This window comes from Arachis ipaensis, chromosome B1 (genome assembly GCF_059453495.1).
Source record: "Arachis ipaensis isolate K30076 ecotype BB chromosome B1, ASM5945349v1, whole genome shotgun sequence".
Lineage (NCBI taxonomy): Eukaryota > Viridiplantae > Streptophyta > Magnoliopsida > Fabales > Fabaceae > Arachis > Arachis ipaensis.
The window spans coordinates 103,540,033-103,560,647 of record NC_142436.1 but is presented as its reverse complement, the minus strand read 5'-3'; the positions used below and the strand labels follow the sequence as shown (position 1 = coordinate 103,560,647).

The 20,615-nt window shown below is 41.2% G+C and overlaps 2 non-coding genes across 2 annotated transcripts; one reads left to right on the top strand and one right to left on the bottom strand.

Annotated features, from left to right (window-relative positions):
• Nucleotides 1–9,855: 9,855 nt before the first annotated feature.
• Nucleotides 9,856–9,963, bottom strand: LOC148577720 (small nucleolar RNA R71). The gene has a single exon (XR_015903588.1). It is a non-coding gene; the product is annotated as a small nucleolar RNA R71 (small nucleolar RNA).
• A 7,891-nt stretch (nucleotides 9,964–17,854) lies between these two features.
• LOC148577719 (small nucleolar RNA R71) lies at nucleotides 17,855–17,960 on the top strand. The gene has a single exon (XR_015902950.1). It is a non-coding gene; the product is annotated as a small nucleolar RNA R71 (small nucleolar RNA).
• The last annotated feature ends 2,655 nt before the right edge of the window (nucleotides 17,961–20,615 follow it).

Here is a 20,615-nt window from a genome sequence, read left to right as displayed (position 1 = left end):
TTAGTACTTACCTTTCTAGGTCGGGTAATCTTTTTGGATCTCGGCCTGGCGCCCTTTTTAGGTATGCCATGACCTTGGTAGCTCTTGCCCCTCGAGGTTGGACACTTTGTAGCAACCTTTCCCAATTCTTCTGAACAATTTGGTATGGTCCTTTCTAGTTGGCTGCAAGCTTCTCTTCTCCTGACCAACCTATTTTGATGTCATTTCGGATTAGAATGAGATCGTTGTTGCTAGATTACCTTCCGATTGTATCTTGAGGCAATTTGACATTTTGACGCTTCCTCCCTAATCCGAGCTCCTTCTCGGACTTCTGGAAGTAGGTCGAGTTCTTCCCTTTGGATTTGGGAGTTGACCTCTTCATTCTAGAGGATCATTCTAGGGATCCTTCTTCGATCTCTATTGGGATCATTGCCTCCATTCCGTAAGCTAATCAGAAAGGTGATTCCTTCGTGGTGAAGTGTGGGGTTGTCCAATATGCCCATAGGACTTGTGGGAGCTCTTCAGGTGGGGCTATAGGGAAGTTGGCATGCTTTTGATGTAAGGCTTTGACTTTGTATTTGCTCTGAAGAACTTTGGTTCTTTCTGCAAAAAGTTTGCATCTTTGATCGTTTGTTGTCACTTTTCTTTTGTCATTCGCCTTTGAGAAGAATGTGTGCTTTGCTTAGGGTTTAGTTGTTGTTACTGTTTCTTTTCATCGTTGCCTGACTCCTTTTGTACAAAAGTTCTAGCTTTTGTTTTGACCTTTTGTTTGAGAGGTGTTCGGACTGTTTGGGTATAGATTTTTGACTTCTTTTTTCTGTGTTCTTGCCCTGTTGTTGCCTCCAAAGGGTGCCCCTGGACTTTCGTGTGAGTCCTGGGGTTTCCCTTTTACTGCCACGTCTGTCACTTGATGTTTTGCTGTTATTGTCCGAGTTGTTTCCTTATTTGCCCGAGTTGTTTGGTAGTAACCCCATAGTCGACCTATGTCTTTGAGATGTCTACTAAGATCCCAGACAACATGTCTGATTGGCTGGATTTCATAGTTTTAATGTGTGTTACTGTGGCTGACCCTGAGTACTACCGCCTTCGAGATTGACTCGTTGTGGTCTTGTAATGTAGCCTGGATGAGGCTTCTGTTATTGTCCCCTGGTTTGGTGTTGGCTAGTTTTGAAAATGCATCAGCTCGGGCATTCTATGTGTCGGACTTCCTTTTTCCCGATTTTGTCCGAGTTGTTGGTGTTTTTGTCCAGGGTCCCTCGAATTATCCGAGCTGTCATCTGTAGGATTCTTCCAGCTAAGTTTGTTTTCTGTAGGATGCCTTTTATGGGCTGGTTGGTCCGAACTCTGATAGTGTGAGCTTGAAAGTATGGGTGGAGTCGTTGAGAGGTGAGTACGAGGGCGTAGGTGAACTTTTTCTATCTTTTGATAGTTTAGTTCGGCCCCTTGTAGAGCTTTGCTGATGAAGTAGATGGGTTGTTGCCCACTTTCGTCTTCTCTGACTAGTGCTGAGGCTATTGCCCGACTTCCCACTGCGAGATATAATATGAGTTCTTCACTTTCCCGGGGTCTGGTGAGAATGGGTGGTTGCCCCAAGAATTTTTGAAATCTCGGAAGGCTTGTTCGCATTCTGTTGTCGTTTTCAAACCTCTCTCCCTTCCTTAATATACCTCTTTGAGGTGTCTTTTGCAAGATGATTTGGAGATCGAACCTCGTGCGAATCCTCCATTTATCTTATGAACACGTCTCTTAGGGGGGTGAGGTAGACGTTCAACTTGTCCGACCTCTTTGGTGTGAGGTGGATGTTCCACTCGTCCGACCTCTTTGGTGTGTGGTGGACCTTCAACTCGCCCGACCTCTTTGGTGTGAGGTGGAGCTTCAACTCGCCCGACCTCTTTGGTGTGAGGTGGACCTTCAACTCGTCCGACCTCTTTGTTGTGAGGTGGAACTTCAACTCGTCCGACCTCTTTGTTGTGAGATGGACCTTCAACTCGTCCGACCTCTTTGGTGTGAGGTGGACCTTCAACTCGTCCGACCTCTTTGTTATGAGGTGGAACTTCAACTCGTCCGACCTCTTTGTTGTGAGATGGACCTTCAACTCGTCCGACCTCTTTGGTGTGAGGTGGACCTTCAACTTGTCCGACCTCTTTGGTGTGAGGTGGATGTTCCACTCGTCCGACCTCTTTGTTGTGAGGTGGATCTTCAACTCGTCTGACCTCTTTGGTGTGAGGTGGACCTTCAACTCGTCCGACCTCTTTCGTGTGAGGTGGACCTTCAACTCGTCCGACCTCTTTGTTGTGAGGTGGACCTTCAACTCGTCCGACCTCTTTGATGTGATTGGGCGCGGTGGTGGGATCTTCTCAGTGTTGCATATTTCTCGGTAAACACCCACAAGAGACACCCAAAGAGGGGTGTAATTGTGGTGTTTTCTAGGCTTCTCACCGGGTTGATCTTCTTTTTTCTTGGATTCTTTATCCTTGTCCCGTGGTGGGTTAGGAGAATCCGGTTTTTGAGCTGTCTCCCAATCGGGAGTTCTCCTCCATATTGATATATTTTTCCGCCCTTTCTTGAACCTCGTTTAGAGATGTTGGGTACTTCTTGGATATTGAGTGGCTGAAAGATCCTTCTCTTAGGCCATTGATGAGTCCTATGATGGCCGCTTCTGTTGGAAGACTTTGTATGTCAAGGCATGCTTTGTTGATTCTTTCTATGTAGCTGCAGAGACTTTTCCGATCTCCTTGCTTGATTCCTAATAGACTTGGGGCATGCTTGGCTTTGTCCTTCTGGATGGAGAATAACGGATTGCATTTGAGGCCTCCGTGAGATACATCCTGCTTCTGAAATTGCTAAGATGATGGCTTGGATCTGATGTGCCGTTGTACGGAGTCATGTCGGGAGCTTTGAAGTCCTTTGGGACTTTAGCTTTCATGATCTCCTTGGTGAAGGGATCTTTGTCCTTTGCGTGAGTTGTCCTCAGGGGTGGTCCGGGTAGCATTTGCTTTGAGATCGGCTTTGAGTTGTAGGATTTTATCTTCTAACTATCGACGTCGCCTTACCTCTCTTTGTAGATCCTTGCCAACGTCTCGTTGATGCTGGCTTTCTTTTTCAAGTTGCTTTAAACGATCTTAAAGTGCTTCTATTACTCCTGGATTTGATGAGTTTTTGTCTCTGTTAGATTCCGGAGTATCTTTTGGTGTAGCGTCCACATTTTTGTGCGGCGTTCTGTCCTCTAGATCTGAATCATGGTCGTTGTCATGGTCGTCCGCCATGGTGGTGCGATGACTTCCAGATTCCCCGGCAACGGCGCCAATGTTCCGAGGGTTACCTGAAACTGGAGGTCGATCTCGGATGAGATCTTCTGTACTAGTCGGAGATGGCGTGTCCGGCTGGCTGGTGGCGGCCAGAGCTGTTGTGTCTGACTTGTTGGACTTGCTGCACTGCTGATCCTTGGCCACCGGAGGGTGGGGGTACCTGCAAGAGACTCCGATGCTTAAGTTAGCACGGGTATTAAGCAGGTTTTTAGTAGAATCAGAGTATGAGTTATACTTGGGTGCTCTAGTGTATTTATAATAGTTGTAGAGTGACCTTTTTGGAGATAAGATAGTTATCTTATCTTATCTTATCTTATCTTATCTTTGAATGAGGTCATCTTATCTTCTGGGGAACCGCCTTTATCTTTCTAGGCTTTAGCTGCCTTTAGATTGGGCTGTGTTCCTTCGTTTGGGCCTACTTGGGCCTCTGTGGCATTTTGTCCGAGTTCTTTGTGAAGAGGTCGGTCATTGGCCGAGCTCTTTGAGAAGAGGTCAGATAGTCTGACCTAAAGAAGTCGGTCGGCTTGTCGCTAAACATCCCGGGTCGGACAGCTTGACCCAGGGTATGAACAACAACCTTGTTATAATTTGTTGGAGTGGCTATGGCTTCTACTCACTTTGATACATAATCTATAGACACCAATATATAACTATTTGAGTATGAGGATGGGAAGGGTCCCATAAAATCAATTCCTCACACATCAAACAATTCTAACTCCATTATAAACCTCTGTGGCATCTCATTTCTCTTGGGTAAATTGCCAGCCCTTTGGCATTCATCACATCTTGTCACCATTTCTTTTACATCTTTGAAGATGGTTGGCCAGTAGAATCCACATTGTAGCACCTTGGCTGCAGTTCTATCCCCACTAAAATGGCCTCCATATGCAAATCCATGACATTGCCAAAGCACTTCTTGCCCTTCCTCATGGGAAATACACCTTCTCAAGATTCTATCAGCACACTTTTGAACAAACAAGGCTCATCCCAGATGTAGTGTTTAGCATCTTTGACTAGCTTTTTCCTCATATGCTTGTTGATGTTAGTTGGTAGTTCCCCAATAGCCTTGAAGTTGGCTATGTCAACGAACCAAGGGGCCTCTTGTATCACCATCAACTGCTCATCAGGAAAGCTTTCATTCACTGCAACTCGGTGTGCCCCATCTTCTTCTTGTGGTATTCTTGAGAGGTGATCAGCCACTTTGTTCTCTGCTCCACTCTTATCTTTAATTTCTATGTCAAACTCTTGGAGCAGTAGAATCTATCTTATTAGTCTGGGCTTGGACTCTTGTTTGGTGAGCAAGTATTTGAGTGCTGCATGATCAGTGAATACAATTACTTTAGAGCCAATAAGATATGATCTAAATTTATCAAAAGTAAAGACAATGGCAAGTAGTTCCTTCTCTGTAGTGGTATAGTTCCTCTGATTCTCATTAAGAACCTTGCTGGCATAATAAATGACATGTACCAATTTGTCCTTCCTCTGTCCTAAAACAGCATCCACAGTAAAATCTGATGCATCACACATCAGCTCAAAAGGTAAGTCCCAGCATGGTAATGCTATGATAGGCGCAGAGGAGAGTTTGTTTTTAAGTTCCTTAAAAACTATCATGCATTCATCATCAAAAACAAAAGGTACATTAGAGACAAGTAGGTTGCTCAAAGGTTTGGCAACCTTGGAAAAGTCTCTAATGAATCTGCTATAGAAGCCAACATGTCCTAGAAAACTTCTAATTGCCTTGACATTACAAGGTGGGGGCAACTTTTCAATCACCTCCACCTTAGCCTTGTCCACCTCTATGCCCTTTTTTGAGATCTTGTGACCAAGGACCACCCCCTCTGTAACCATGAAATGGCATTTCTCCCTGTTCAAAACAAGGTTAGTCTCTTGACATCTCTTTAGCAGCAAGGCTAAGTGGTGTAAGCAATTAGAATATGAGTTACCAAATACAGAAAAGTCATCCATAAATACCTCAATGAAACTTTTAATCATGTCTAAAAATATGGAGAGCATACACCTTTGGAATATTGCAGGTGCATTGCACAATCCAAAGGGCATTCTCCTATAAGCAAAAATACCATATGGACAAGTAAATGAAGTTTTTTCCTGGTCCTTGGGGTCTACAACAATTTGGTTATAGCCTGAATAACCATCCAAGAAGCAATAATACTCATGTCCAGCCAATCTCTCAAGCATCTGATCCATGAAAGGTAGAGGGAAGTGATCCTTCCTGGTGGCCTCATTAAGCTTCCTATAATCAATGCACATGCGCCACCCGGTTACCGTTCTTGTAGGTATCAGCTCATTCTTCTCATTCGGTACAACCGTGACCCCTCCTTTCTTTGGGACTACTTGCACAGGGCTTACCCAAGGGCTGTCTGAGATGGGGTAGATCACCCCTACTTACCACAACTTTAATACTTTTTTTTGAACCACTTTATTCATGCTTGGTGATGAGCGGATAATTTATACGCTTTTTGGCATTGTTTTAGTATGTTTTTAGTAGGATCTAGTTACTTTTAGGGATGTTTTCATTAGTTTTTATGATAATTTCACATTTCTGGACTTTACTATGAGTTTGTGTGTTTTTCTGTGATTTCAGGTATTTTCTGGCTAAATTTGAGGGACTTGAGCAGAAATCAGATTCAGAGGTTGAAGAATGACTGCTGATGCTGTTGGATTCTGACCTCCCTGCACTCAAAATGGATTTTCTGGAGCTAAAGAAATCAAAATGGCGCGCTCCCAATTGCGTTGGAAAGTAGACATCCAGGGCTTTCCAGCAATATATAATAGTCCATACTTTGGCCAAGAATAGACGACACAAACTGGCGTTCAACGCCAGCTCTCTACCCAATTCTGGTGTCCAGCGCCAGAAAAGGATCCAAAACCAGAGTTGAACGCCCAAACTGGCACAAATACTGGCGTTCAACTCCACAAATGGCCTCTACACGTGCAACACTCAAGCTCAGCCCAAGCACACACCAAGCGGGCCCCGGAAGTGAATTTATGCATCAATTACTTATTTCTGTAAACCCTAGTGACTAGTTTATTATAAATAGGACCTTTTACTATTGTATTAGACATCCTGGATTGTATTTTGATCCTGTGATCTCGTTTTGGGGGCTGGCCATTCGGCCATGCCTGAACCTTTCACTTATGTATTTTCAACGGTTGAGTTTCTACACTCCATAGATTAAGGTGTGGAGCTCTGCTGTTCCTCAAAGATTAATGCAAAGTACTACTATTTTCTATTCAACTCATCTTATTTCGCTTCTAAGATATTCATTTGCACTTCAACCTGAATGTGATGAATGTGACAATCATCATCATTCCCTATGAACGCGTGCCTGACAACCTCTTCCGTTCTACCTTCGACTGAATGAGTATCTCTTAGATCTCTTAACCAGAATCTTCGTGGTGTAAGCTAGAATGATGGTGGCATTCAAGAGAATCCGGAAGGTCTAAACCTTGTCTGTGGTATTTCGAGTAGGATTCAATGATTGAATGACTGTGACGAGCTTCAAACTCGCGATTGCCAGGCGTAGTGACAGACGCAAAAGGATAGTAAATCCTATTCCAGCAAGATCGAGAACCGACAGATGAATAGCCGTGCCGTGACAGGGTACGTTGACCATTTTCACTGAGAGGATAAGATGAAGCCATTGACATGGGTGATGCCTCCAGACGATTAGCCGTGCCGTGACAGGGCATTTGGATCATTTTCCCAAGAGAAGACCGAAAGTAGCCATTGACAATGGTGATGTATCACATAAAGCCAGCCATGGAAAGGAGTAAGATTGATTGGATGAAGACAGCAGGAAAGCAGAGGTTAAGAGGAACGAAAGCATCTCTATTCGCTTATCTGAAATTCTCACCAATGATTTACATAAGTATTTCTATCCTTTATTCTATGTTTATTTAATTATTTTCGAAAACTCCATTACTATTTTAATATCCGACTGACTGAGATTTACAAGGTGACCATAGCTTGCTTCATACCAACAATCTCCGTGGGATTCGACCCTTACTCACGTAAGGTATTACTTGGACGACCCAGTGCACTTGCTGGTTAGTTGTGCGAAGTTGTGAACCATGGTATTGGCATCATGTTTTTGATGCCATTACCAGGGAAAGAAAGAGCGATGAATTTTACATAATCAAAGTGTGATCACAATTTCTGCGCACCAAGTTTTTGGTGCCGTTGCCGGGGATTGTTCGAGTTTGGACAACTAACGGTTCATCTTGTTGCTCAGATTAGGTAAATTTTCTTTTTGTTTTCTTTTCAAAAATTTTTCAAAAATCTTTCAAAAATTTTTCTTTTGTTTTCGAAAAAAAAAATATAATAATAAAAATAATGTTTTCAAAAATAAATTATTCTATGACTTCAAAATTTTTAAGAATGAATTCTAGTGTTTCATGAAGCATGTTGAAGCCTATCTGGCTGTAAAGCCATACCCAAACTGCTTTGGGATTGGCCTTCAACTAATCACCTCAGTGGAGTCATGCCCAATCCTTCTGGATAGGGTATGTCAGGCATGTCATGTCTAAGTTACATACTAAAGCTTGGCTGGCTATTAAGGCATGCCTGACCCTTTGATTGGAGCTTTAGACTAACATGGCAAGATTCCTGGAATTCATATTAAAAATTTTAGAATCCTTATTTTTCTTATTCAAAATGATTTTCGAAAAAATTAAAAGAAAATACAAAAAAATTATAAAATCATAAAAATCAAAAATATTTTTGTGTTCTTGTTTGAGTCTTGAGTCATGTTATAAGTTTGGTGTCAATTGCATGTGCATCTTGCATTTTTCAAAAAAATCATGCATTCATAGTGTTCTTCATGATCTTCAAGTTGTTCTTGGTAAGTCTTCTTGTTTGATCTTTGCATTTGCATGTTTTGTGTCTTTTATTGTTTTTCATATGCATTCTTGAATTCTTAGTGTCTAAGCATTAAAGAATTCTAAGTTTGGTGTCTTGCATGTTTTCCTTGCATTAAAAATTTTTCAAAATATGTTCTTGATGTTCATCATGATCTTCATAGTGTTCTTGGTGTTCATCTTGACATTCATAGCATTCTTGCATGCATCACATGTTTTGATCTAAAATTCTCATGCATTGCATAATTTTCATGTTTTTCTCTCTCATCATTAAAAATTCAAAAATCAAAAGAATATCTTTCCCTTTCTCTCTCATCAAATTCGAAAATTTGGATTGACTTATTCAAAAATTTTCAAAATCAAGTTGTTTCTTATGAGTCAAATCAAATTTTCAATTTGAAAATCTTATCTTTTTCAAAATCTTTTTCAAAAATCAAATCTTTTTCAAATTTCTTAGTTATTTTCGAAAATTTCAAAAATATTTTTCAAAAATCTTTCTCTTAATTTTACATCATATTTTCGAAAATAACATCATCAATTAATGTTTTGATTCAAAAATTTCAAGTTTGTTACTTACTTGTTAAGAAAGATTCAAACTTTGAGTTCTAGAATCATATCTTGTGATTTCTTGTGAATCAAGTCATTAATTGTGATTTTAAAAAAAATCAAATCTTTTTCAAAACTAATTTCAATCATATATTTTCAAAAATATCTTCTTATCTTATCTTTTTCAAAAATTTGATTTTAAAATATCTTTTCTAACTTCTTATCTTCTCATCTTTTCAAAATTGATTTTCAAATTTGTTTCAACTAACTAACTAACTTTTTGTTTGTTTTCTATCTTTTTCAAAACCACCTAACTAACTCTCTCTCTCTAATTTTCGAAAATATCTTCCCTCTTTTTCAAAAATTCTTTTTAATTAACTAATTATTTTAATTTTTTATTTTAATTTTCGAAAAAAAAAAGAAAAAAAACACTAACCTTTTTCAAAAAAACTATTTTCAAAAATTACTAACCATTTTTCAAAAACAATTTTCAAAAATTCCCTCTCTCTCTTTTCTTCTCCTTTTATTCCACTCACCTAAAGGGAACCTCTATACTTGGGTAAAAAGGATCCCTATTATTATTATTTTTCTATGCCCTCTTCTTTGTCATATGAGTAGGAGCAAGGACAAGAACATCCTTGTTGAAGCAGATCCAGAACCTGAAAGGACTCTGAAGAGGAAACTAAGAGAAGCTAAATTACAACTATCCAGCAAGCACCTGTCATAAATTATTGAACAGGAAGAGGAGATGGCAGCCGAAAATAATAATAATGCAAGGAGAATGCTTGGTGACTTTACTGCACCTAATTCCAATTTACATGGAAGAAGCATCTCCATTCCTGCCATTGGAGCAAACAACTTTGAGCTGAAACCTCAGCTAGTTTCTCTGATGCAGCAGAACTGCAAGTTTCATGGACTTCCATCTGAAGATCCTTTTCAGTTCTTAACTGAATTCTTGCAGATATGTGATACTGTTAAGACTAATGGAGTAGATCCTGAAGTCTACAGGCTCATGCTTTTCCCTTTTGCTGTAAGAGACAGAGCTAGAGTGTGGTTGGACTCTCAACCCAAAGACAGCCTGAACTCTTGGGATAAGCTGGTCACGGCTTTCTTAGCCAAGTTCCTTCCTCCTCAAAAGCTGAGCAAGCTTAGAGTGGATGTTCAAACCTTCAAACAAAAAGATGGTGAATCCCTCTATGAAGCTTGGGAAAGATACAAACAGTTGACCAAAAAGTGTCCCTCTGACATGCTTTCAGAATGGACCATCCTGGATATATTCTATGATGGTTTGTCTGAGTTATCAAAAATGTCATTGGATACTTCTGCAGGTGGATCCATTCACCTAAAGAAAACGCCTGCAGAAGCTCAAGAACTCATTGACATGGTTGCTAATAACTAGTTTATGTACACTTTTGAGAGGAATCCTGTGAGTAATGGGACGCCTATGAAGAAGGGAGTTCTTGAAGTTGATACTCTGAATGCCATACTGGCTCAGAACAAAATATTGACTCAGCAAGTCAATATGATTTCTCAGAGTCTGAATGGAATGCAAGCTGCATCCAACAGTACTCAAGAGGCTTCTTATGAAGAAGAAGCTTATGATCCTGAGAACCCTACAATATCAGAGGTAAATTACATGGGTGAACCATATGGAAACACCTACAATCCATCATGGAAAAATCATCTAAATCTCTCATGGAAGGATCAAAGGCCTCAACAAGGCTTTAATAATGGTGGAAGAAACAGGTTTAGCAATAGCAAGCCTTTTCCATCATCCACTCAGCAACAGACAGAGAATTCTGAGCAGAATCCATCTAGCTTAGCAAACTTAGTCTCTGATCTATCTAAGACCACTGTAAGTTTCATGAATGAAACAAGGTCTTCCATTAGAAATCTAGAAGCACAAGTGGGCCAGCTGAGTAAAAGGATCACTGAAATCCCTCCTAATACTCTCCCAAGCAATACAGAAAAGAATCCAAAAGGAGAGTGCAAGGCCATTGACATAAGCACCATGGCCGAACCTGTAAGGGAAGGAGAGGACGTGAATCCCAAGGAGGAAGACCTCCTGGGACATCCAGTGGTCAATAAGGAGCTTCCCTCTGAGGAACCAAAGGACTCTGAGGCTCATCTAGAAACCATAGAGATTTTATTGAACCTCCTTATGCCATTCATGAGCTCTGATGAGTATTCCTCTTCTGAAGAGAATGAGGATGTTACTGAAGAGCAAACTGCCAAGTTCCTTGGTGCAATCATGAAGCTAAATGCCAAATTATTTGGTATTGAAACTTGGGAAGATGAACCTCCCTTGTTCACCAATGAACTAAGTGATCTGGATCAACTGACATTGCCTCAGAAGAGACAGGATCCTGGAAAGTTCATAATACCTTGTACCATAGGCACCATGATCTTTAAGGCTCTGTGTGACCTTGGTTCAGGAATAAACCTCATGCCCCTCTCTATAATAGAGAAACTGGGAATCTATGGGGTGCAAGCTGCTAAAATCTCATTAGAGATGGCAGACAATTCAAGAAAACAGGCTTATGGACAAGTAGAGGACGTGCTAGTAAAGGTTGAAGGCCTTTACATCCCTGCTGATTTCATAGTCCTGGATACTGGAAAGGAAGAGGATGAATCCATCATCCTAGGAAAACCTTTCCTAGTCACAGCAAGAGCTGTGATTGATGTGGACAGAGGAGAATTAATCCTTCAATTGAATGAGGACAACCTTGTGTTTACAACTGAAAGATCTCTCTCTGCATCCATGGAGAGGAAGCATAAAAAGCTTCCCTCAAAGCAGAGTCAACCAAAGCCCCCACAGTCAAACTCTAAGTTTGGTGTTAGGAGGCCACAACCAAACTCTAAGTTTGGTGTTGAACTCCCATATCCAAACTCTAAGTTTGGTGTTGGAGAGTCCCAACAATGCTCTGAACATCTGTGAGGCTCCATGGGAGCCCACTATCAAGCTATTGACATTAAAGAAGCTCTTGTTGGGAGGTAACCCAATTTTTATTTATCTAATAATATTTTTCTTAGTTATATGTCTTTATAGGTTCATGATCATGTGGAGTCACAAAATAAATATAGAAATTGAAAACGGAATCAAAAACAGCAGAAGAAAAATCACACCCTGGACGAAGCATCTGCCTGGCGTTCAACGCCAGAACAGAACATGGTTCTGGCGCTGAACGCCCAAAATGGGTAGTGTCTGGGCGCTGAACGCCCAGAACAAGCATGGTTCTGGCGTTCAACGCCAGAAATGGCCAACAAATGGGCGTTGAACGCCCAAAATGGGCACCAACCTGGCGCTGAACGCCCAGAGTTGTGTGCAAGGGCATTTTACATGCCTAATTTGGTGCAAGGTTGTAAATCCTTGAACACCTCAGGATCTGTGGACCCCACAGGATCACCTCAAGATCTGTGGACCCCACAGGATCCCCACCTACCTCACCCTCTCTCTCCATTCATGATCATCCCTTCTGTTTTCCATTCACCACTCACATCCATACATCCCACTTACCTACAAAATTCAATATCTCTTTCCCACCCAATCCCACCCATATGGCCGAATACACACATCCCCCCATCTCCTCCATATCTTCTTCTTCTTCTTCTTCTATTCTTTCTTTTTTTGCTCGAGGGCGAGCAACATTCTAAGTTTGGTGTGGTAAAAGCATAAGCTTTTTGTTTTTTCATAACCATTAATGGCACCTAAGGCCAGAGAAACCTCAAAGAGGAAAGGGAAGGCAAGTGCTTTCACCTCTGAGCCATGGGAGATGGAAAGATTCATCTCTAAAGCCCATCACTAAGAAAAAGATGGAGCAAGCAAGAGAGCCCATTTATGGAGCTCAAGAGGCGTATGAAGCTCATCACCATGAGATCCAGGAGATGCCTTAAATGTATTTTTCTCCACAAAACTATTGGGAGCAAATCAACACCTCCCTAGGAGAATTGAGTTCCAATATGGGACAATTAAGGGTGGAACATCAAGAACACTCCATCATCCTTCATGAAATTAGAGAAGATCAAAAAGCAATGAGGGAGGAGCAACAAAGACAAGGAAGAGACATAGAAGAGCTCAAGGACATCATTGGTTCCTCAAGAAGGAAACGCCACCATCACTAAGGTGGATTCATTCCTTGTTCTTATTTCTTCTGTTTTTCGTTTTCTATGTTATGTGCTTATCCGTGTTTGTGTCTTCATTACATGATCATTAGTAGTTAGTAACTTTGTCTTAAAGTTATGAATGTCCTATGAATCCATCACCTCTCTTAAATGAAAAATGTTTTAATTCAAAAGAATAAGAAGTACATGAGTTTCGAATTTATCCTTGAACTTAGCTTAATTATATTGATGTGGTGACAATGCTTCTTGTTTTCTGAATGTATGCTTGAACAGTGCATATGTCTTTTGAAGTTATTGTTTAAGAATGTTAAATATGTTGGCTCTTGAAAGAATGATGACTAGGAGACATGTTATTTGATAATCTGAAAAATCATAAAAATGATTCTTGAAGCAAGAAAAAGCAGCAAAGAACAAAGCTTGCAGAAAAAAAATAGGAAAAAAAAAAATAGAAAGAAAAAGCAAGCAGAAAAAGCCAAAAGCTCTTAAAACCAAGAGGCAAGAGCAAAAAGCCAATAACCCTTAAAACCAAAAGGCAAGGGCAAATAAAAAGGATCCCAAGGCTTTGAGCATCAGTGGATAGGAGGGCCTAAAGGAATAAAATCCTGGCCTAAGCGGCTAAACCAAGCTGTCCCTAACCATGTGCTTGTGGCGTGTAGGTGTCAAGTGAAAACTTGAGACTGAGCGGTTAAAGTCAAGGTCCAAAGCAAAAAAAAAAAAAAGAGTGTGCTTAAGAACCCTGGACACCTCTAATTGGGGACTTTAGCAAAGCTGAGTCACAATCTGAAAAGGTTCACCCAATTACGTGTCTGTGGCATTTATGTATCCGGTGGTAATATTGGAAAACAAAGTGCTTAGGGCCACGGCCAAGACTCATAAAATAGCTGTGTTCAAGAATCATCATACTGAACTAGGAGAGTCAATAACACTATCTGAACTCTGAGTTCCTATAGATGCCAATCATTCTGAACCTAAATGGATAAAGTGAGATGCCAAAACTATTCAAGAGGCAAAAAGCTATAAGTCCCGCTCATATGATTGAAGCTATATTTAATTGATAGTTTGGAATTTATAGTATATTCTCTTCTTTTTATCCTATTTGATTTTCAGTTGCTTGGGGACAAGCAACAATTTAAGTTTGGTGTTGTGATGAGCGGATAATTTATACGCTTTTTGGCATTGTTTTTAGTATGTTTTTAGTAGGATCTAGTTACTTTTAGGGATGTTTTCATTAGTTTTTACGTTAAATTCACATTTCTGGACTTTACTATGAGTTTGTGTGATTTTCTATGATTTCAGGTATTTTCTGGCTAAAATTGAGGGACTTGAGCAGAAATCAGATTCAGAGGTTGAAGAATGACTGCTGATGCTGTTGGATTCTGACCTCCCTACACTCAAAATGGATTTTCTGGAGCTACAGAACACAAAATGGCGCGCTTCCAATTGCGTTGGAAAGTAGACATCCAGGGCTTTCCAGCAATATATAATAGTCCATACTTTGGCCAAGAATAGACGACGAAAACTGGCGTTCAACGCCAGCTCTCTACCCAATTCTGGCGTCTAGCGCCCGAAAAGGATCCAAAACCAGAGTTGAACGCCCAAACTGGCACAAATACTGGCGTTCAACAACACAAATGGCCTCTACACGTACAACACTCAAGCTCAGCCCAAGTACACACCAAGCGGGCCCCGGAAGTGAATTTATGCATCAATTACTTATTTCTGTAAACCCTAGTGACTAGTTTATTATAAATAGGACCTTTTACTATTGTATTAGACATCCTGGATTGTATTTTGATCCTGTGATCTCGTTTTGGGGGCTGGCCATTCAGCCATGCCTGAACCTTTCACTTATGTATTTTCAACGGCAGAGTTTCTACACTCCATAGATTAAGGTGTGGAGCTCTGTTGTTCCTCAAAGATTAATACAAAGTACTACTATTTTCTATTCAACTCATCTTATTTCGCTTCTAAGATATTCATTCGCACTTCAACCTGAATGTGATGAATGTGACAATCATCATCATTCCCTATGAATGCCTGCCTGACAACCACTTCCGTTCTACCTTCGACTGAATGAGTATCTCTTAGATCTCTTAACCAGAATCTTCGTGGTGTAAGCTAGAATGATGGCGGCATTCAAGAGAATCCGGAAGGTCTAAACCTTGTCTGTGGTATTCCGTGTAGGATTCAGTGATTGAATGACTGTGATGAGCTTCAAACTCACGATTGCCGGGCGTAGTGGCAGACGCAAAAGGATAGTAAATCCTATTCCAGCAGGATCGAGAACCGACAGATGAATAGTCGTGCCGTGACAGGGTGCGTTGACCATTTTCACTGAGAGGATAAGATGAAGCCATTGACAAGGGTGATGCCTCCAGACGATTAGCCGTGCCGTGACAGGGCATTTGGATCATTTTCCCGAGAAAAGACCGAAAGTAGCCATTAACAATGGTGATGTATCACATAAAGCCAGCCATGGAAAGGAGTAAGATTGATTGGATGAAGACAGCAGAAAAGCAGAGGTTCAGAGGAACGAAAGCATCTCTATTCGCTTATCTGAAATTCTCACCAATGAGTTACATAAGTATTTCTATCCTTTATTCTATGTTTATTTAATTATTTTCGAAAACTCCATTACTATTTTAATATCCGCCTGACTGAGATTTACAAGGTGACCATAGCTTGCTTCATACCAACAATCTCCATGGGATTCGACCCTTACTCACGTAAGGTATTACTTGGACGACCCAGTGCACTTGCTGGTTAGTTGTGCGAAGTTGTGAACCATGGTATTGGCATCATGTTTTTGACGCCATTACCAGGGAAAGAAAGAGCGATGAATTTTACATAATCAAAGTGTGATCACAATTTCTGCGCACCAGTTGGATTTAACCTTCTTTGTTGCTATCTTGAGGGCTTAGCACCTTCCTCAAGTAGTATCTTGTGCATGCACATTGAAAGGCTGATTCCTTTTAAGTCTGCAAGTGTCCAGCCTATAGCATCCTTGTGCTGTTTCAGCACTTAGATAAGTTCTTCTTCTTGTTCCTCACTCAAGCTTGAATTGATGATCACCGAGTAAGTGTTGTTGTCACCCAAATACGCATATTTCAAGCTTGGTGGTAAGGTCTTCAGCTTGAGTTTTGGTGCCTCTACTTCCTTGCTGTTTTTGGGGTTCAACATGATTGAATTCTCCATGGTTTCTTGTGGTAATTCTCCACTTGATGCTTGCTGTTCTAACTCAATAGTTCCTTCACATTGTTCTTCTTCCAAAACTCCTTGAACTATCTGTTCTATGGTGTCTACCATCATGCATTCTCCTATGGATTCCTTGGGGTAACTCATTGCCGTAAAGACATTGAAGACCATCTTCTCTTCATGTAATCTCAAGACTAATTCCCCTTTTTGTACATCAATGATGGCTCCAGCTGTAGCTAGGAATGGCCTTCCTAGAATGATTGATGTATTAGCCTCTTCTTCCATATCCAACACAACAAAGTCAGCTGGGAAAATTAATTCTCCCACTTTCACCAACAAGTCTTCCATTATCCCATGTTGGGAACTTGAAGGTTCTGTCAGCTAATTGGAGTGCCATTCTTGTTGGCTTGGCTTCCTCAATCTTTATCCTCTTCATCATGGTTAGGGATATGAGATTGATGCTAGCTCCTAGGTCACACAAGACCTTCTCAATGTTGATATCCCCTATGATGCAGGGGATTTGGAAATTCCCTGGGTCTTTCATTTTCTGGGGTAGCTTCCTTTGTATTATGGCACTACACTCCTCAGTTAGCACTATGGTCTCTTTTTCTCCCCAATTTCTCTTTCTTGTCATGAGCTCCTTCAGAAATTTAGCATAGAGTGGCATTTGCTCCAGTGCCTCAGCAAATGGTATGTTGATTTCGAGCTTCTTGAAGATCTCTAAAAATCTAGAGAACTGGCCATCCTTCCCATCTTTCCTCAGCCTTTGTGGATATGGTGCCTTTGGCACATAAGGCTTCAAGATTGGCTTTGGTGATGATGGGGGTAGGGGTCTCCTCTTCATTCTTGTTTTCAGGTTTTTCTGCAGCTCCTTTTTGTTGGTTGCTTTGGCTTGAGGTTGCTTCTTCCACCACCTTTCCGCTTCTAAGTGTGATGGCTTTTGCATTCCCCTCTTGGATTATCCATGGTATCACTGGGAAATGTATGTGTAGACATAGGAATTTGCTTTGATATAATCCCCACTTGTGCTTCCAATTTTGAAATGGTTGCGCCTTGATTCTTCAGATTTGATCTGTACTCTTCTTGGTTGGCATCTATCCTCTTGACAGCTTGTGTTTGTCTCTCCAAAAGAGTGGAAATAGCTCCTGTCAGCTGTGATGACAGTTGTGCTATTGTAGCTTCTACTCTCTCAAAGTTGCTCTTGATCTCACATGGTTGCATGGTTGATGGTGGTTATTGTGTATTTGTTGAGTGGGATGATATGATGTGTTTTGTGCATTGTGATAGAGTCTGTTATCGTTTGTTTGATGGTTGGGGTTGTGATTGTGGTATTGATTGGCTTGGTATGGCTTTGTATGATCTTGATTGTGGTTTTGTTGGTTCCCCCACCCAAAATTTGGGTGGTTCTTCCAACCTGCATTGTACGTCATGGAGTTTGGGTCATATGAAGGTCTAGAATTGTTCACATAATTAGCTTGCTCCCATTCACCTTTGACTTCTGGTGCATCTCCTTCTTGTTGAGGATCTTGGGCTTGGATGGTTGAAACTTGGTTACTCTCCATCTTCTTGGTCAAGGCTGCTAGTTGTGCAGTGATCAATTTATTTTGGGCCAGTAAGGCATCCATTGAGTTGAGCTCCATGACTCATCTCTTTTGAGTTCTTTCTGAAGCATAGAAGTACTCATTCTCAGCTACAGTCTCTATGACATCTATGGCTTCTTCAATGTTTTCTTCTTGTTGAGTGAGCCTCCAGAAGAATGATCTACTGCTTGCTTTGAATCATATGATAGTCCTTCATAGAAGATGTGTAGTTGCACCCACTCATTGAACATATCAGGTGGGCATTTCCTTGTCAAATCCTTGAACCTCTCCCAGGCCTCATAGAGTGTTTCACCATCTTGCTGTCTGAAAGTTTGCACCTCAGCTCTTAGCCGATTGACTCTCTGTGGAGGGTAGAATCTTGCTAGAAATTTATTTACAACATCATCCCATGTGGTTAAACTCTCCTTAGGAAATGCTTCCAACCACTTTGCTGCCTTATCTCTGAGTGAGAAAGGGAACAAAAGTAGCCTGTATGTGTCAGGGTGCACACCATTGGACTTTACAGTGTTACAAATCCTCAAGAATGTACTGAGATGTTGATTTGGGTCCTCCTGGGCTCCTCCTCCATAAGAACAATTATTCTGGACAAGTGTGATGAGTTGAGGTTTCAACTCAAAGTTGTTGGCATGGATTGTTGGTTTGAGGATGCTGCTGCCACAGTTTCCTGGATTTGGGTTGATGTAGGAGCCTAAGACTCTCCTCTCTTGCCCAACATGATTTCCAGCATCTCCTCCAATATTATCTTGTACTTCATCATCCATGGTGGTTCACAGATCTTCCTCCACTAGTTCCTCTCTAACTATGCCTTTGCCTCTTGCTTCCCTCCTTAATCTAAGGAAGGTCCTCTCAATTTTACTATCAAAGGAGGATGAAGTTTCTCCCCTTCTACCTGTCATACATTCAACAAACAGCAAGTAGAGGATAAGTGAAAGAATCACTACAGTTAAGATTAGTGGTTAGTTTGGTTTATGCAATTAATCAAACAGTTAGAAGAATGGAAATATGAACAATGAATAGCTAAAATAATCAAAGTAAAAAATAAGGAAAACAGAGTGGACAGAAAAGTAAAGAGCTAAAAGAAAATAACAAGGTAATAAAATTGCTTAATCTAGCCCCCCAATCAATTTAATCATTGTCAAGTTCAAACCAATCCCCGGCAATGGTGCCATAAAACTTGACGAGCCGAATTCACACCCCATTATAAATTTTGTGAATCCGTTCTTTTGGCAAGCGCACCAAAATTATCGTCAAGTAATAACCCACAGTGGAGTGGGATCGTATCCACAGAGATTGATAGATTTGAGAAATTTTAATCAATTGGTGAATTAGTCAAGCTAAGCAGAATAGATTGTGATTGCAGAATTATAACTGTGCGGAATTATGAATGAATCAAAAGTAAATGAAAGCAGTAAATGGCAGAATTGGAAATGGCAGAAAAGTAAAGAGCAGAAACTTAAATGACTTAATAGTAAATGGGAATGGGAAATTGCAGAATGTAAAGAAAGCTATAAAGAAAGTGGAAGATAAGAATGAGGGGATTCATTGAGATCAGGAGATGTTGCCTCTTTGGATTAAATCTAGCTCATATCCTCTTCAATCATGCAACTCATTGACCTCTTGGCAATCATGATTGATTAAGCCCCAATCCCTTAGTGACTCAATCTCTCATATCTTGATCAATAGCCAATTCCATAGTCTAATTGCTCATGAAGAAAGATATGCTTGGTCCCTGATTGTACCACACATCATCATAGGTCCAAGTAGAGGGAAGATTTTATGTCACCATATCCAAACACCAAAACCCAGATCCTACTCAAGTGTGAGAAGGGATTTCTAGCATGATTTCATGTTTCCTTTTCCAAGGTTCCCATGAAACCCATTTTGCATTCAACCCCTTTCCAAGGTGATTGAACACTAGCATGAAGAACGAAATTCCTTCTAGCAAATCAAAGAGAAGATGAAGAGAAGAAGAAATTCACTATCATTAATCCATCAAGTACAACAGAGCTCCCTCTCTCAATGAGAGGGAATTTAGCTACTCATAGCTCAAGAAAAAGTAAGAGATGGAAAAAGTGATCTAACTATTCTTCAACTAATAGCTCCACTGCTTAACCCCTTCTTCAGTACTTTCAAGGGTTATTTATACTACTCCTAGCAATAGCAAATAAAGAAAATACAAAAGTGAAAGTAAAATTACATTTTGGAGGGAAAAGAAACTCAATAAACGCGATCTTACAGCTAGCGTGTGGTTGGCGCTTCAGTAGCGTGCCAGGCCTCACTCTGAATCTGACTTGGCATGCCCAATCTTCAACTGGCACGTCTTCCTCTAATGACCACCCCGGCGTGCCACACCTTCGAGCCTAAGTGGCACGCCCAGGGTTCTTTAAGACCTTGGATAGCCTGGCATGCCACGCCTTCGAGCCCAAGTGGCACGCCCAGGCCTTTTTAAAGCCTTGGTTAGCCTGGCGTGCCACGCCTTCGAGCCCAAGTGGCACGCGCAGGCCTTTTCCCTCTCCTTTTTAGATTCTGGAAATTTGAACTAGCGTGGCATGCCCAGGGTTTGGCGTGCCACGCCCAGGCTATGTGCTTGATCTATCTCTCTGGAAAGTTGAACTAACGTTGCACGCCCAGGATTTGGCGTGCCACACCCATCATGTGCTTGGCTCTTTTGCTTGGCGTGCCACATCCATAACTCAAGTGGCACGCCCAAGTCTTCTCCTGGACTCTTGATTGATTGGTGATGATGGCGTGCCACGCCTGGGACTCAAGTGGCACGCCCAAGTGGTTTTTAAAGCTGGCGTGCCATGCCTTCGATGCCAAGTGGCACGCCCATATAGTTGGCCTTCTTTCTCCCTTTCTGGAAAATATAACCAGCGTGCCACGCCCAAGGGTTGGCATGCCACGCCCATCATTTGCCTTGGTTCCAGTAGCTGGCATGCCACGCCCAGCATTCAAGTGGCACGCCCAGGTGAGGATCTTAAGCTAG